Raw genomic sequence first — 18,426 nt, 5'->3', positions numbered from 1 at the left:
GTTCTTAGGGAACAGATATGACAAGTGATGCTAACTATTTGAGCAAATGTCAACTGCCAGCAGACACTACCAGCATATATCAAAGAAAAGTCACAAAGAAATATAAAGAGATTCATCACACTAGGAATGGATAACACAGAATAAGTCAGCTATGCCAGCAAAAGAAGAAAGTATTACAAGTACAATTTAAAAATAGTTTTGGCAAGAAGAGGTTGGGGAGAAAGAGTAGGCTATAATAATATTTATAACTCAGAGATGGGCCAGACCTAAATGTACACCTTGGCCTCTTTCCATCCTAAAATGCTCTATATTACCAAAAAAGGTGCCATGATTTATACTCAGTTCCAAGTCTAGATTGGTTTAAGTATCCTATGTTTAAGTCTGCTTCTATCTTACAGGAAAACCAGTCATCTAGATCTCAAGTCAAATATGGAATTGATACATAAAATTAAAATTCAATGGAGGAAGACAAGTTTGTCTTTAAAACAAAATGAAAAATTCTAGCATTTCTTTGACAAAGTCTACCTAATCACACAGAGTGCCATACATATGTTCAAGATTAATATGCAACTGATGCATGAAAATAAAATTTAGTTGAGGATAACAACTGTGTCATTCAAAAGAAAACAGAAAATTAGCACTTCTTTAACAAAGTCTGGCTAATGATATGAAAGTTCATATACATGTGCATTGACAAGTAAATGCTGATGGATTTATTAATTGATTGAGGTCAAGCTCAATTCCAAATATTTTTGCATAGTGGGGATTTGTTATATTAAGTCATTTTGAAATTAAATGGATCACTGAGAAGGCTTAATGATATATTTTACACTAAATTAATCACAGTGAAAAAATATTTTAAATAGGGTAGATTTTTATAATTATAATATTCTGTGTTTAGATGTAAAAACACCAGCCCCTACTATACTAACTCTAGGAGATGGAATATAAAATGAACAATTATTCCTATCACAAAACTACAAGAATTAATGAGTATTAATAGGCAAAATAGAATAGAGTTGAGCATAAGAAAGGAAAACCAATTCACACAGGATACCCATTGGATATATTACAATAAAACATTCTGATCAAAGAACATTCTATATTCTATATTATTATTATCTGTTATACCTGTGCACTTCTGAGTTTGGTGAATGAAAAATCTGACTTTATCTTCAAATATTCACTTTATGATATAGTCAAATTGTGCTACATGCTTGTTAGTGCAACAGCATGTGCCAAAAGGACAGGGAAAAGGATCATACATCTCTTTTTCTGCTGGAAAACAGAAAAGTAGTCCAAGACTAGCTAGTGAAGGACTCATACAAGCAGGAGAGAGATTCAAAATAATTTCCAACTGTTAAGACTGGGATATCACCTACCAGGAAAGCTCTGTTGGAGGGTGAGTGGTCCCTTCCTATGCTCTACCAAGAGTCATCTAAAGATGCTGGAGGATGGCAGGACCTGGGGAAGGTGTCTTGGGCATGACCTGCATGGCCTGGATCTAGGGGAGCTGTTATTTACCAACTAATTTGGAAAGTGTTTAACTATTTAAGAACTGTAACAGCTATATCAGTCCAAATGTTAGGCTTCTGAACTCTTCCCAGTAGGTCACAGTGAGTGAGGCTCTGGGGAAAGTTTCAAGCAGGAGACTGACTTCAGGAGGTTTTTATTTTACAAAGAGCCTTCTGATAGCAATGTTGAAAATGATCGATTGCATGGATTTAGGAAAAGATACAGGAGGATCAGTTTCAAACCCTCAGAAAAGAAATGAAGTAGTGGCTGGGGGGCAAAAGTGAAGAAATGGATGTGACAACCATTTGGGGGGAATAATTTATGCCACTGGTGACATCTGGAATTGGGGTATGTGTGAGTCTGACTCCCAGGACTCTGGCTTGGGCCACTGTGGAGCATAGGACTGTTACCTGGGAGACGGAAAAAGATTTAGTAATGTCAGTTGTTTACCTGGTTTGTTGGTTGATTGATTGGCTTTATTTATTTAATTTTCTGAGCAGAGTCATGTTTATAACTGCGAGCATAATTACTAATACATTCACTTTCATATATAACAGTGCAGCTTTCTCTCTTAGACACTGAAAAATAACCAGAAGAGGAAGGAACTGAGGAGGTGAGCAGCATTTGATGAGTACCTACTATGCTCTTTTACCTAATTTCAGAATCTCATTCATACTGTATGAAGGATAATATTGTTGCCATTTTACAGGTAAGAAATCCTGACTTAGCAGGATTGAATTCCTGACCTGCCTTCTCATATTCAGAATGTAGCAGTGTCACGATTTAAACTCATTTCTGTCCATCTCCAAGGTCACTGTTTTTTAACTGCATGAAAATGCCTCCAAAATGGAAGAAGAAAAAAAAAAAAAAGGAAAGGGATGGGGAAACTGTATTTAGAGTTATTAAACAAGAAAGAAGCCAATTCCAATGAAAGGGACCCAATAGAGATGCTTATCCATGGGGGGTTCTTACCCTACCCAGACAAGTCCACAGTCCTTCATAAGGGTGGCAGGAGGACTACACAGGGTATCAGCTCCTCACTGATGTCTCTAGCCTGCAAGTGACCTGAGCATGCAGCCCTGATGTGAAATGGTGTCAGTGTATGACCAAACCCCTTTTGCTTTTAGACCAGTGAGTCTCAATGTGCGAGTCCTCACACTATTTCTGGGTCTGGGACGGGGGTAATCGAAGTTAGGCTGTTAGAAACTTTTGTAGAAATGTAACTGAGTAATGTGACGTATGTAGACTCCAGTAATTTAAAAACAGGCTAGTCTTTTCTGTGTCTTTTGGTTTCCCTTTTCAAGTAACTGGTATTGTGTTTTACAAAAGAACTTATCTGTGGTGACCTGAGAACAAAGGAAAAAAAACTGGCCTTTCATCACAGATAATTTGAGGAGTGCTTTAAAAGATCAAAGGGAAAAAGGTGAGAACCTGATAGGTGTTTTTGTGTTCTTGGTAACACAGACTTCCTCTTATAAATGTGCTAGTTTAGTGAACTGCCTTCACATAGCCATCTATTGACCTCATAAACAAATACAATCAAATGATTTGTGTCATTCGAAGCTGCACAACAGATGAACCTGGTTTTTGTAATTTAACAAAAAACCCAATTTATGTAACATATTAAAAGAAGCATTATCAACTTGTTTTCTCCTCAAAAGACTGTAGCTATTAAACTCCTTAATTACTTCATTTTCACTCTCAGTGTAACATTAGCAGTTTAGCACTTCAAGTATAAAAATGATTAATGAGCCTGGGAATTCATTCGCATACATATCACTTTGCAGCTTGACATAACCCTGGAGCCTGCTCTCTGTTCTTACCATATACATACTTCCCTAGCAAATATCTTACTGCATATTAAATGCCTAATCGTTGCAAAGTATGCATAATTATAGTCATCTTTCCTGTTTTTTCTGTAACAACAGAAAAGACAACAAATTGAAATGTAACTAAATTTTAAAACAAAAGTATAAATACACAGGGAACACCTTGATTTTTGCATGGTAACTGTCCCCCCAAATTCAATTGTGCTTTGAGTTGAACTATCATACTTCTAAAAATGTACCTTTTAAAATTTTTGAACATGAAAGAAAATACTTCCAATTTCCATATATATATATGCAAGTACTGTGATTTGGGAGAATATGGCAAGAGTAAAGACTGCATTGTGGCTTCAGAGAATAGGATTTTATTTGGAGTGACTGTCAAAAATATCTGCAGGGGGCTATTTCTGTCTAACCATCCTTGGCTTGCATTGGTGACATGTGGTTACCATGTCTCTTTTAGCTCTTCTGAATTTCCTTTTTGATCTCCCCCAAGATGATTCCATATTGCTGACTTTGTCCAGTCATCCCCGAGGTTTAATCTTTTAAGTGTGAACAATGGTACTGCTTGTCTTTGACTTCCTGTGGTTTTTCTACCCTTTTCTGTGGAGTTCATCTAAGATTGTCTATTGTCCCTGCCTCAAAACCCTCTTCTCCCCACATGTGCATCACCTGTAAGCTACGTTCTGCCCTGATTCAGTACTGAATCAGAAAGATTAAATGAACTTTTGCTCAGAACTCAGAAAACTGCACCTGTCAGGCTTGTTGCTATGACACAAGATTGCAGCTATTGGAAGGTGAACCAAGCAACTCCCAGGGGCTTCCCGTGTACAAGGGAGGAGCTGAGCTGCAGGTCATTTGCTAGACTCTCAATCAGGTCTTCAGACGGTTTCATTCGTGTCAGTAAAACTATATGGAATGAATATGTACCCATTCCCACTTGCTTTTTAGAGACATTTCATTTAGGGACAAAGTATCTATTTAATCCAATGAACTAGACCCAGTTAAACATTTATTAGAATACATTTTAAAAACTATGCATGTCCTCTGGTAAAGCACAGGTAACAGTACCTCACTGCACAAATACGTACTACAAATACAGGCTTGTGGCTGGGCGTCGCTGACTGACAGACCACTGAAACTGTAAGGCAATGGAGTCAACCAAGACCCTGACACACTGTTCCCAAGCAAGGTTTTTTTTAGTTACGATAGCTATGCTTTTCAAAAAAAAACCCTTACTTGATAAGTAGCGCTGCCAGATAAAATATAGGACGGCGAGATGAAAAAAAAAAAAACCTCACACTAAATAAATTGTTTTATTTCTTGAAATACTAATTTACACTGGGGGTCCTGTATTGTTATTTCCGAAACATGGCAACCCTATTTGTAAGTGATACTTTAGAAACAACAAAAATCATTTGAAAAAGTACTTTTCCTGAGATTAATGACGAATAAGATCATTCACATACCTGCAAATGTAGAAGTGGGAGGGAATGCGAAAAAAAATCGAGTGGCGGCAGCTGTGGAGCAAGAACGCACTCTCCCGGTGATTGCCTACATTCGTCCGTGCTTCACACGCAGACTCACGCTGGCCCACGCAGGCGCACGCAGACCCACGCAGGTGCACGCAGACCCACGCAGGCCAACGCCCTCCCATGTTTCCCGTGCTCTCCCTGGCTCACCTCAGCGGATTCGAGCGTTTGCCTTGCAGACGGTTCAAAAATGTAGGTATGGCGTCTTGCTGCGAGCCTGGGTTCCTGTGCCCCTCTAGGCTCTGGTACCTCACAAATTGAAAGGGAATGCATTACACGCAAAGAAATGCTTCTTTGTGGTGTTCCAGGATATCCAGTGAAGAATTCTGTACAGATACATCCTCGTAGCCCAGTGCTTGCCTGTGTGGATTTAGATCTTGCTGAAAACAGTGGACACGACTTATTTGTAAATTGGGCTAGTGGAAATAATTTAACTGTCTACTAAATATAATGGATATGGAGAAATAATTTTTTGGATATTTTAAGATTGTCAAGGAAGAGACCCAAGAAGAAAACGTGGCGAAGAAGAGAGATGAGTTGGATTTCTAAGAGGGTAATTAATTAATCTACTACTTCCAAAGTACAAAAGAAAGTTTATTAGTGGGTAGTTTTTTTTTTTTAATGGTTTGTTGTTTTGTAAGCTGAATTTATTGTTCTGTACTTAGCACTATATTAAGGCCAGAAAAAGTAGCAAAGTATGAAGGAATACACACACCCACACAGACACAAAAATTTTCTAATTTGGAAAAAAAGGCAATTTCTTCTGTCCTGTTGTTTTAAGTTTGTTTTAAAAAGGTACCCTTTTGAAAAATCAGCTGTTTTTAGTGAAAACTTTCTATCAAGCAGGCAATACTAATTTGTATAATTGCTGTCACCTGGCTTCGTTAGTTATAGACCCTTAAGAAATTGCTGTTTGATATTGGTGGATATGTTTGTGATTTTTCTCCAGTCATTATGCTTTTGTAAGAGAAAGTAGATTTAATTCCATTCATGTGTTGGGGGCAAAGTTTTACCAGTACTACTTATTTATCTAACAGTGGTTTTCTAAGTGTGCTGTATGTTAACAATTTGCATCTTGAATTAGATAGTTTTATTGTAGCATAAAGATACTTGCTACTTCTAATGACTTGTCAGTTCTACTTTTAGGCATAATTTAAAATTCAGTATAAATATTGAAGAAATGCACACTTATTTTCAAGATGGTCATTTAAAAAAATTGGAGTGAATGGAATCATTCTTGGGCTATGATATCTTTTGAATTACCTTTATAAAAAATACACTTGGGAAATATACAGTGCCTACTGCCCAAGATAGTTATGGTGACTAATTAGCTTCTTACCTAGATTTATAATGCTGTTACCCTGTAAAATAATCTTTGTAAAATAGGTCACAAACTGGGTCTGCCTGAATCTTAAGTATAAATCTCATGTTTCGTGGGTTTGTACTGCAACTCTAAACTAAAACAAAACTTCTTGTTGAAGAAAAGTAATACAGCATGGACAGCTTTGGCAGGCAACATTGCCTCACCTGTGTTTTTTGCTTAGGTCCTCATCTACAGCTGCCTACTTGATTTGAACCTTTTGCCCTAATGCTAGTAACTGTAATTCCCTCTTGTTACTGACAACAGGTATTTATTGCCTCCTTGTCCATAATTCCATACCTTTCTGGTTTCCCCATATGCCTGGTTCTGAACATTTTCCTGGTGCCTCCTCCTCTTCTGGTCATTGATACTTTGACCTCAACCTTAAGCAGTTGCAGTCTTAGAATTTCTTTGTATGTAGGTGATGCTTGGGAAGCTGTTTGAATATGGGAGGAAAGCAAGTTGCCTCAAAGACCTGCAATCACTATTTTTACCTAAATTGCATATTTCAGATGGCTTGTGAGTAGCTATGGAAATTCTTGAAGGGGTTTCTTTCTAGCCGTTCCTTGTCAGAGCTACTGGATTCCAGGTTGGGTATCCACAAGAACTGTTTTCTTACTCAGTTTTGTGTTCCTAACTTTGTATATGAATTGGAGTAGCTGTAGCCAATAAATGTGTTTTGGATGATTGACTTAGTGTCATAAGTCCTTAGTCTTAGATTCCAAATAGTCATAATCCATCCCACTCTCAGGGTACCCTATTCCTGCTAGTTGAAGATCTCTTTTGGCAAATGCTTGCTTTGGAAACTAGTTACTGCCTATCATGAAGTCCTTTGGTTGCCGAGGTCTTCAATATGCTGTGTAATAGGGACAATATGGTATAGTCACGAGATTTGTTGTAAAACAGATCTGGAACTGAAGTTCTTTGTATTACACCAGTGAACTGGTTACTTAACTTCTCTGTGTCTGTTGTGCATTTTTATAAAATGATATTCATTCTCTCTCAGAGTAACTAAGAGGATTAAGTGAAGAAACCTAAGTGCTTGACATATCCTTGACAGTAAGGAAACACTCATAAAAATTGTCCTTCTCTAATATGTTGAACAAAGATGGACTTTGTCCAACATACTTTATGTTGTATAGATATTCAAAATGCTGAGTCATTCATTCAACAAACTGTTTCTTAAGTGCTACTTTATTCCAGGCCTGTGCTAAAGTGAGCTGGTCCAGAAACTTGTTAGAAATAGTGATAGGAAATATGACATGTTAGAGTCAAGGATGGCTGGAAGAGGAAAGGGAATGGTTGCAGGTAGAGAAACAGCTAAAAATGTAGTCCCCAAAGAGAAATAACAATGAGTTAATTTCAATGCAGGAAATTAAAAGATGAGCTTGGAGACACTGTTGAAGCTAGAAAGGGAATGGTTTTAAGAGATTTTTACTAATATGGACTTGATGGATTGTTGAACAGTAACCAGTATCGAGGCTGCAGGAAACAAATACCCTTATTTGGGGTCTTGAGAGTTGTAATTTGGGAGACACAGAATCTGGTAAAACCTAGAGTGTTCCGGGGAAGAGAAAAAGCCAGGGGCTTAGACAAAAGCCACATGGTTGTTAAAGTTGCCTGGTGAGAATTGTGATTGAGTCTGATGCAAGTCAGGAGACATTTGTCCTAAAGGAATCACAAGTTATTTTAGGGTAAGGGTTTGTTAAGTATCTTGGGTAGGACAGTGGGTGGTCAAAGGTCATTTTCTATCCAGACTGACATGTGCATAAGCCATACTTCCTAAATGGCCTCCTGATTCCATTTTAGAGAGCTCGCTTATTAGCAATACTAACTCCATTTTGATTTTCCTTTTACATTTCTCCCTTTTAATGGAGATCTTCCTTTGGAAAGCATCTATGATCAATTTGGTTATTTGGCATCAGCATTGACTTACTTGGTGCTGGGAAGTCTCATTCCCAGAGAGTCATGTCCCATGGACGAGGGAAAAAGGTGGTTTTGTGAGAGGTATGCTTTTAGAGAGTTTATGGCCACATTTGAGTAGTAAGGAGCCATCTTGGAAGTGAGTCTTAGGTGGTGGTCAGAATAGAAATTCCTGGATCTTCATTAGGAGGACTCTCACAGGAGTAGTCAATCATTTCCAGATATCAAGCTATCATTATTCCTGTGGAGGGTGTCATGTTACAGCAGTGAGAGATAAAAGCATAAACAATTTAAAAACAACAAACAGAGAACAAATTAGAACAATGATTAATTTAAGTAGTTGCAGTCCAGATCACAATAAGGCACCAAGTCCGGAGGGGAGCCAGCTGAAGAAGATTTCTAGGTGTCAGGATCAAAGCCTCTTCTGTAGTTTGAAGTGTCTCTGATGATGTCATTAGGTGTTTAGGTATGAGTTGTTCATAAAGCAGCAGGCATAAAAATTATCTGTACCTGAGCTGTTTATGGTGATTTCTCAAGTTTTTATCAAGTTGTCTAATTTTGGCTTGCATGGCTTTGGGAAAAGGGCAGTTTTAGTTCTCAGTGATTCCAAGTCAAAAGGATGGGAGAAAAACAAAACATTAGTTTAGAGAGTCATAGCCAGATATTGGAGGGAACTGGAAGAATGATCTAGTCCATTTTATAGGTAAATATCAAAATCTCAAAGACAGTGAATAGCACGAGAATCTAATATCCACAAAGATATATTACTGAAACAATTTTTCTCTCTAAAATCACCCTCATTTCTACCAAAGATAGCCAAATAAAAACTACTCTGTTTTCAAAATAAGTCTAGTTTCCATAAACTTGGCCTGATTATTTACATAAGTACAACAAGAATCTTATAGGCTCTTTTAAATCTACTTTACTGGAACTTTTCATAAGGAATCTCAGATTAAACTTTTAAAGGCCTCTCCAGGAAATCCACGCCAAGGACTTGCTATTAGTCTTCACCTGGAATACCTATAGATTTGGGTGAATTCCTCTCTTCTTGAGTTCCCCCAAGTATCTTGAAGTTCTTGGACCCGCCGGGAAGTGATCTTCTTTTCTCACCTGTTAAGGTTGCTGGCAATCCTATAAACAAGGTACTGGGTGGATTTTCCAAGGGTTTTTATTGGCTCCGTAAAGTCAGTCTTCCTTAAGGCTGTATGGTCATATCTGAGTCTATGCATGTCTCTCTCAAATAGGACATTCCAGCCAAAGCCTTGGTAATATAAACAGTGTTTCTAATTATAAGAACACATTATTATTGACCTTGTGCAAATAACCACATTGCTATGAAAACAAAATACCAAGAGTTTCTGAGTTCTGGTGGGATCCAGTAGGGAGAAAAAAATAAATGTTTCATCTTTGTTTACAAAGGCATACTTTATCAAATTACTGCAAGCAATTTGCTTGAGAGAAGAGGTTTCCTTAGATCTGGAAGAGCAAAACATAAAAGAGTGAGCAGTGTTTAAAACAAAAAGTCATAAAGATTACAGTCATCCTCATCAGTTCATTCAGTCCCGTGGAATTCTTTTTTTTCCATGCAATTCTCGATCTTGATGTTTTGTTAGCTGTTTAAGAAACCATCAGTTCCTTTGTTAGAATTCTGTAAATTCTTAGTTCAGTGGTATGATGTGAAAGTTTATCAGAAACCTGTACTCTGGAGTAAGTGACAGAGTCCTTTCCATGAAGATGAAACATATTTATAAAAGCATCAGAGTAAAACAATAATTTTCTGTAAATGACAGAAAGCTTTAAAAAATGTCCACAACTGAGAATCTTAAAGTTTATTATAATGGGATTGACAGGGGAATTTGGTTATTTCTGTGACACACAACGTTTTACAGTAGTAACTAGATAATAAGACATACTTAAATTGCAGGAATTTCATATATTTTCTGGAACATTTATAATATTTACCCATACAGTATAACCTAAGAAAGTTTATCATCATCTGTTTGACCATGCTTGCCATGTAATTCAACATATCAAAGGAGCCTGGTTAGTTTAATGTCTGTATTTTATAAGGCCAGGAAAGTAAGGCTGCATTTAGAATTTGATTTTTGGGAATTTTGTCAAGAATATCAAAAGTTTTTAAAACACTCGATCACATAGGATCATAGATCACTGTGAAACAATGCTTAGGTATGCATTTAATCAAAGTCACGAAGACTTCACAGGCAAATACAGAAAGTTAAATATCTGTGAAAAGTCTTAACTTTTTTTCCTTACAGTTTTATTGAGATATAATGGACATACAGTACTGATTAAGCTATATAGCATAACGATTTGATTTACATACGTCATGAAGTCATCACAATATGTTTAGTGAACATCGATCATCTGGCTAAGTACAGAATTAAATAGAAAAAAACTTTTCTTTTGATGAGAACTCTTAAAATTTACTCTCAACAACTTTCATATATAACATACAACAGTGTTACTTATATTTAGCATGTTGTATATTACATTCCTAGGACTTGTTTCTCTTATAACTGAAAGTGTGTACCTTTTGACTACCTTCATCCAATTCCACCTCCCCCAATCCCTATCTGGCAACCACAAATCTGATCACTTTTTTTCTGGGTTTGTTTTTGAAATACCATTGACCTGTAGCACTATGTTAGTTTCTGTTACATAACATAGTGATTCAATATTTCTATTCATTTCAAAACGATGACCACAATAACTCTAGTTAAGATATGTCACCATGCAAAGATATTACATAATTATTGACTATATCCCCCACACTGTACCTTTTATACCCCTGACTCATTTATTTTGTAACTGAAAGTTTGTACCTCTTAATCTCTCTCACCTATTTCTTTCCTCTCCCTTGCCTCTGGAAAACACCTGTTTGTACATATAACTCTTTATTTTGTTATGTTTGTTTATTTGTATTTTCAGATTCCACACCTAAGTGAAGTCAGATGGTATTTGTCTTTCTTTGACTCATTTTACTTAACATAATACCCACTAGGTCAAACCATGTTGCCGCAAATGGCAAGGTTTCATTCTTTTTTATGGCTAATATTCCGTTGTGTGTGTGTGTGTATGTGTGTATATACACACACACATACACAAACATACCCATCATTTTTGTCTGTTCATCTGTTGATGGACACTTAACATTGCTTCCGTATCTTGGCTGTTGTAAATACTGCAGTAGACATAGGGATGCATTTATCTTTTCTAATTAGTGTTTTTGTTTTCTTTGGATAAATACCCAGGAGTGGCATTGCTGGATCACGTAATGGTAGCTGTATTTGTAATTTTTTGAGTAATCTCTTTACTGTCTTCCATAGTGGTTGCACCAATTTATATTCCCTCCATCAGTGAACTAGGGTTCACTTTTCTCCACGTCCTTCACAACACTTGTTATTTGTTGCCTTTTTGATGATAGCCATTCTGACAGGTGTGAGGTGATAGCTCATTGCAGTTTGAATTTGCGATAATTAGAGATGTTGAGTATCTTTTCATGTGCCCGTTGGCCATCTATATGTCTTACTTGGGAAAATGTTCAGGTTCTCTGCGTGTTTTTAATTTTTTTAAAATTTTGTATATATATATATATTTTATTGTATTTATTTTTATTGAAGTATAGTCAGTTTACAATGTTAATTTCTGGTATACAGCATAATGCTTCAGTCATATATGAATATACATATGTTTTCATATTCTTTTTCACTGTAAGCTACAAGATATTGAACATAGTTCCCTGTGCAAGTGGGTTTTATTTTGATGTTGAGTTGTATGAGTTCTTTGTATATTTTGGATAGTAACCTCTTATCAGATGTATCATTTGCAGATACCTTCTCTCTTTCAGTAGGTGGCCTTTTCATTTTCTTGATGGTTTCTTTTGCTGTTCAAAAGCTTTTTAGTTTGATGTAGTTTCATTTGTTACTGCTTTTGTTTCCCTTGCCTGAGGAGACATATCAAAAAAAAAATTACAAAGAACAGTGTCAAAGAATGTACTGTCTATGTTTTATTCTAGAAGTTTTATGATTTCAGGTTTTACAATTAGGTCTTTAATCCATTTTGAATTTATTTTTGTGCATGGTGTGAGAGAGTACTTTGGTTTGTTTCTTTTGCATGTAGCTGTCCAGTTTCCCGACATCATTTGGTGAAGAGCCTATCTTTTCCCCATTACATATTCTTGCCTCATTGTCATAGATTAATTGCCCAGATAAGTATAGGTTCATTCTGGGCTCTCTATTCTGTTCCACTGATCTATGTGTCTGTTTTAGTGCCAGAACCAAACAGTTTTGATTACTGTGGCTTTGTAGTATAGTTTGAAATCAGGAAACACCTCCAACTTTGTTCTTCCCTCTCAAGATTGTTTTGGCTATTCAGGGTCTTTTGTGTTTTCATACAAATTTTAGAATTATTTGTTCTAGTTTTGTGAACAGTGCCATGGGTATTTTGATAGGGATTACATTGAATCTGTAAAATTCCTTGGGTAGTATGGTCTTTTTAACAATGTTAATTCTTCCAATCCATGAACACAGTATATCTTTCAATCTGTTTGTGTCATCTTCAATTTCTTTCATCAATGTCTTAGAGTTTTCCTAGTAAAGGTGTTTTATCTTCATAGATTTATTCTTAGATATTTTATTCTTTTTGATGTGATTGTAAATGGAATTGTTTCCTTAATTTTTGACAGTTCATTTTTTACTGTATATAAATGCAACAGATTTCTTTATATTAGTTTTGTATCTTGCAACTTTACTGAATACATTGATGCACTGTAGTAGTTTTTTGGTGGCATCTTTAAGATTTTCTATGTCTGGTATCGTATCATCTGCAGACAGTGACAGTTTTACTTCTTCCTCTCCAGTTTGGATTTCTTTCATTTCTTTTCCTTGTCTGAGTGCTATGGCTAGGACTTCCCAATACTATGTTGAATAAAAGTGGCAAGAGTGGGCATCCTTGTCCTTGTTCCTGAGGAATGCTTTTAGCTTTCCATCATTGACTATGATGTTTGCTGTGGGATTATCATATGTGGCCTTTATTATATTGAGGTACGTTCCTTCTACACCTGTGTTCTGGGGAATTTTTATCATAAATGGTTGTTGAAATTGTCGAAAGCTTTTTCTGCATTTATTGAGATGATCGTATGATTTTTTAATTCTTCAATTTGTTAATGTGGTGTATCACACTGACTGATTTGTGAATGTTGAATGGTCCTTGCATCCCTGGGGTAAATCTGACTTGATCATGGTGTGTGACCATTTTAATATATTGTTGGATTTTCTTTACTAATATTTTATTGAGGATATTTTGAATGTATGTATGGTAAAACGAACTCCCAAAAATGACTATTGCCACTGCCTGTGTCCCCTGAGTGAGCTCCAGTTGCCTCCTGCCTTTCTGGGAGACACCCCAGATCTCCCAGATTAACAGGTGGGTCTGACCCAAGCTTCTTTCAAATTACTCTTTCTTCTCTAGGTCCCAGAGTATGTCAGATTTGTGTGCTCTCTTTAAGAGTGGAATCAATTTCCCACAGCTCTGTGGCTCTTCTGAAAGTAAGCCCCACTGGCTTTAAAGCCAGATGTTCTGAGGCTTCATATTCCTGGTTCAGGACCTCTGCACTGTGCTAGGGAGCCTAATGTGTTGCTCAGACCCCTCACTGCTTGAGGAGAACCTCTACAATTGTAATTATCCTCCTATTTGTGGGACACCGACCCAAGGGTATTGGGATTGACTATACTGTGTCTCCAGCCCTCCTGTCTGTCTCATTGTGGTTCCTTCTTTATATCTTTTGTTGTAGGTTTTTTTTTTTTTTTTGCTAGGTTCTGATCTTTCTCATCAGAGCTGCTCTGTAAATAGTTGCATTTTTGTTGTGCCTGTGGGAGTATATGAGCTTAGGGTCTTCCTACTCTGCCATCCTCAAATTAAGACTTAGCTCTTTTTTTTTAAAACATTTTTTTATTGAGTTATAGTCGTTTTACAATGTTGTGTCAAATTCCAGTGTAGAGCACAATTTTTCAGTTATACATGAACATACGTATATTAATTGTCACATTTTTTTTCGCTGTGAGCTACCTCAAGATCTTGTATATATTTCCCTGTGCTATACAGTATAATCTTGTTTATCTGTTCTGCATATGCCTGTCAGTATCTACAAATTATGGACTCCCAGTCTATCCCTTCCCACCCCTCGCCCTTGGCAACCACAAGTTTGTATTCTGTGTCTGAGTCTGTTTCTGTTTTGTATTTATGTTCTTTTCTTTTCTTTTTAAATTCCACATATGAGTGATCTCATATGGTATTTTTCTTTCTCTTTCTGGCTTACTTCACTTAGAATGACATGCTCCAGGAACATCCATGTTGCTGCATATGGCGTTATGTTGTCATTTTTTACAGCTGAATAGTATTCCATTGTATAAATATACCACCTCTTCTTTATCCAGTCATCTGTTGATGGACATTTAGGCTGTTTCCATGTCTTAGCTATTGTAAATAGTGCTGCTATGAACATTGGGGTGCAAGTGTCTTTTTGAAGTAGGGTTCCTTCTGGATATATACCCAGGAGTGAGATTACTGGGTCATATGGCAAGTCTGTTCCTAGTCTTTTGAGATATCTCCATACTGTTTTCCACAGTGACTGCACCAAACTGCATTCCCACCAGCAGTGTAGGAGGGTTCCCTTTTCTCCACATTCTTTCCAGCATTTATCATTTGTGGACTTTTGAATGATGGCCATTCTGGCTGGTGTGAGGTGATACCTCATCGTAGTTTTGATTTGCATTTCTCTGATAATTAGTGATATTGAGCATTTTTTTCATGTGCCTATTGATCATTTGTATTTCTTCCTTGGAGAATTGCTTGCTGTGGGATTATATATATAGTATATATATAGCATACTATATATGGTATCATGTCATCAGCATATAGTGACACTTTTACCTCTTCTTTTCCAGTTTGGATCCCTTTTATTTCTCTCTCTTGCCTGATTGCTGTTGCTAGGACTTCCAAGACTATGTTGAATAGGAGTGGTGATAGTGGGCATCCTTGTCTTGTCCCAGATTTTAGTGGGAAGCTTTTGAGTTTTTCACCATTGAGTACTATACTGGCTGTAGGTTTGTCATATATAGCTTTTATTATGTTGAGATATGATCCCTCTATACACACTTTGGTGAGAATTTTTATCATAAATGGGTGTTGAATTTTATCGAATGCTTTTTCTGAATCTATTGAGATGATCGTGTGGTTTTTGCCCTTTCTCTTGTTGACGTGATGTATTACATTGATTTGTGTATGTTGAACCACCCTTGTGTCCCTGGAATGAACCCCACTTAATCATGATGTATAATCTTTTTTATGTACTGTTGGATTCTATTTGCTAATATTTTGTTAGGGATTTTTGCACCTATGTTCATCAGTGATAGTGGTCTGTAATTCTCTTTTTTGGTGGTGTCTTTTCCTGGTTTTGGTATCAGGATGATGGTGGCTTCATAGAATGAGTTTGGGAGTATTCCCTCATTTTCAGTCTTATGGAAGAGTTTGAGAACGACTGGTATGAGTTCTTCTTAAGCCTTAGCTCTTTTAATATTGAAAAGACTCATTGTTTACCTACGTAGTCAAAGACCCGATAAAGATAAAATATAGAGTCTTTGTTTCTCTAGATAGGTTATTTTAAAGGTGGAGAAAATATTTGTTTAAAATTTCTCGTTAATAGACAAAATAATCTAAGAAAAAACTTTAATTTTAATTTTTCACCAGTTTACTATTGATATTAAAGCTCATTTACTTAATTAAATTTACTCTAATCATATCTAGCTTGACCACACATAAAATTCTTTTGTGAAGATTCCTTTTTCATAAATCTTTTACATCATACTTTCCTTGCATACAAACATGTTTCCCTTATTTATCTACTTATTTATTTTTAGTGGCTTTAATCACATATTTGTTGTATTCTTAATCCTTTGAAATCTTAATTTTTTAGTGAAAATAAAGAGGTAATTTTGAATTGTATTAACTTTTTGTGGCTTTGCAGACTTACACATTTTGTAATTTTTAGAAACATATGCTACTTCATAGTATAATCTTTGAATAATGCACAAGGTACATGTTTTTACTAATGGACCCGAACACCTCTCTGTAATAAGTCAAAAGTGGGTAAATTTAGACTTGTTGAACAATTTCTAAGTGTGTAAGTTACCAAGAGATTTAGGAAACTATTTTAAGTAGATATATCATAAAATAATAATGGTTTAAAAATTTGCCTACAAGTGCTGTCTCATGTACATTTATTTAACTTATTTATTGTTAAAGCTAGTTTAAGTTTGTTAGTTTAATACTAAATATTTTCCTGGATCTTGTGAACCTGAAACTGATTTGGGTTAGTTTCTTTTATATTTCTGAGAATTTTATATAAGCACTTGTTTGTTTAAGCCAATTAAATAGAATTCTTATACAAATTAATTTTGGCTATACCATCTGAAGGGAGAAAAATTCCATACCTATTATGTACATTGATACAGATACATACATACAGGTAGATGTGGACAAAGATCTTGTAAATTTGTTTTAAAACTTCAGTCGTGAATAAGGTACAATACAAAACTCACTGGTTTATAAATAATAATTGGTATCATTTAAGTCTACTCAGATGGCTAAAGTCTTTTTTATTATTTGTGGAGAAGTAAAGAAGGGTATGGTTGTTAGGCAGATTTAAGTCATTGCCTTCTCTATTGATAAGAGTTTCTAGATTCAGTCCTTATCTTCCTGGTACACAAAGGGAGACACCCTTACAAATGAAGATTTCCTTTATAAATATAAATTTCCCTTACAAAAGGGTAACTTCCAATTGGTTTTCAGAGCTACTCTTATGTCTGTTATTTCTTAAAAATAACCAGTTCAAAATAATCCTTGTGCCAGAGTGGCATATTTTGGGGTGACAAAATCTGCTCCACTTCAAGGTTCAATAAATACTGTGGTGATCCATCAGTTTTAGCCAGAGCTTTGGGATTTTTGTCTAGATAGTCAATTAGAAGGGACTTTGATTCCTTAAGGCTGAAAAATTAGGGAAAATAGAGCTTTGTGGCTGAAAGTAAAGCTAAGATGAAAAAAGCCAGCCTTATCTGTTATATTGGAACAAGATGGATTCTGTCCTTATCTGTGCCTGTAATTTTTGGTTACAGGTGTATTTGGACCCTCAGAGACTTCATAATATAACAGAATTGTTCCTTGCACTCATTTAAGGTGAAGCATCTCAGGGTCATGAAATCAGAATGAGATTTGGAATCAGAATAACTGAATCCCAGCCACAGCTCAACCAGTGTCTAAGAATATAAACTGCAGTAATTCTCTTAACTCTCACATTATACCAAGGTGTGATACTGACAAGAACTAAACTACGAAAGTTAGATGTTTCCACTTGTACATGTAAAAACTAATACCTATAAGTACAGAAAACACCCTTCTGTGCTCAAAATTCCCAGCAAATCACATTGATTAAGTAGAACTTAATTCTCATGAAGTTTGTCTTTGGCCTCCTAAAATGTCCACATTGGTTCAATTGCTCCTGAATTACAGTTGCATTTTTTTTTCTCAAGTCCGTCAAAAGGGCTCTTCAAAAACCAGAAAAGACACTAATAAATAGATCAAAAGGACAAAGGGACATGCTCACTTCAAGTTATGCCATGAAATTTTAATGAAAATTTAATCTCAGGGGCCCCACATGTTTAGCTGCTAAATGGAGTATCCTAGTTATACTTCAGTATCTAAGCAGAACAGAAATTTAAAAATTCCTTCCAGCACACTTGCTAGCCAAAAGGATAAAAACATATTTAATAGCAAAAATAATACTACTGATTTCAGTCAGTAATATATTTTGTATTTTGCAACCTTCCTGTCATGAACGTGGACAGTTGGTAGTCCAGTGCTCATGTGTCACTTAAAACAGCTACATTAAAATCATTAGAGATATCCCTAAATGTCTGTGATCTCTATCAAGAAACTATGATGTTGAGGGTAAGGTATAGCTCAGTGGTGGAGCACATGCTTAGTATGCACGAGGTCCTGGATTCAATCCCCAGCACCTCCATTAAAAATAAGTAAATAAATAAACCTAACTTTCTCCCTCACCCCCCACCCCCCAAAAAAAAGAAGAAGAAAGAAAAAAACCTGTGATGTCAAAGAAGTCTGGCTTTCCAATCCAGCTGGGCAGCAGGGTAATAAGAATCATCCAGAACCACTGTCTGGGCTAAATCTCTTGAAC

At 36.1% G+C, this 18,426-nt stretch overlaps 1 protein-coding gene across 2 annotated transcripts in view; it reads left to right on the top strand.

Moving 5' to 3' along the window:
* The window catches only part of IL1RAPL1 (interleukin 1 receptor accessory protein like 1), a 1,149,826-nt gene that overhangs the window by 63,461 nt on the left and 1,067,939 nt on the right, over positions 1–18,426 (top strand). Inside the window, exon 2 of one of the 2 annotated variants that reach the window (XM_064483316.1) lies at positions 2,091–2,128. The exons of the other annotated variant lie outside the window; for it this stretch is intronic. The gene's annotated coding sequence lies outside the window, so the exon portion shown is untranslated. The remainder of the gene's footprint in view (positions 1–2,090; positions 2,129–18,426) is intronic. 2 annotated transcript variants of the gene reach the window in all.

Source organism: Camelus dromedarius, chromosome X, assembly GCF_036321535.1.
Source record: "Camelus dromedarius isolate mCamDro1 chromosome X, mCamDro1.pat, whole genome shotgun sequence".
NCBI classification, from domain to species: Eukaryota; Metazoa; Chordata; class Mammalia; order Artiodactyla; family Camelidae; genus Camelus; species Camelus dromedarius.
This window is presented reverse-complemented; position numbering and strand designations above follow the sequence as displayed.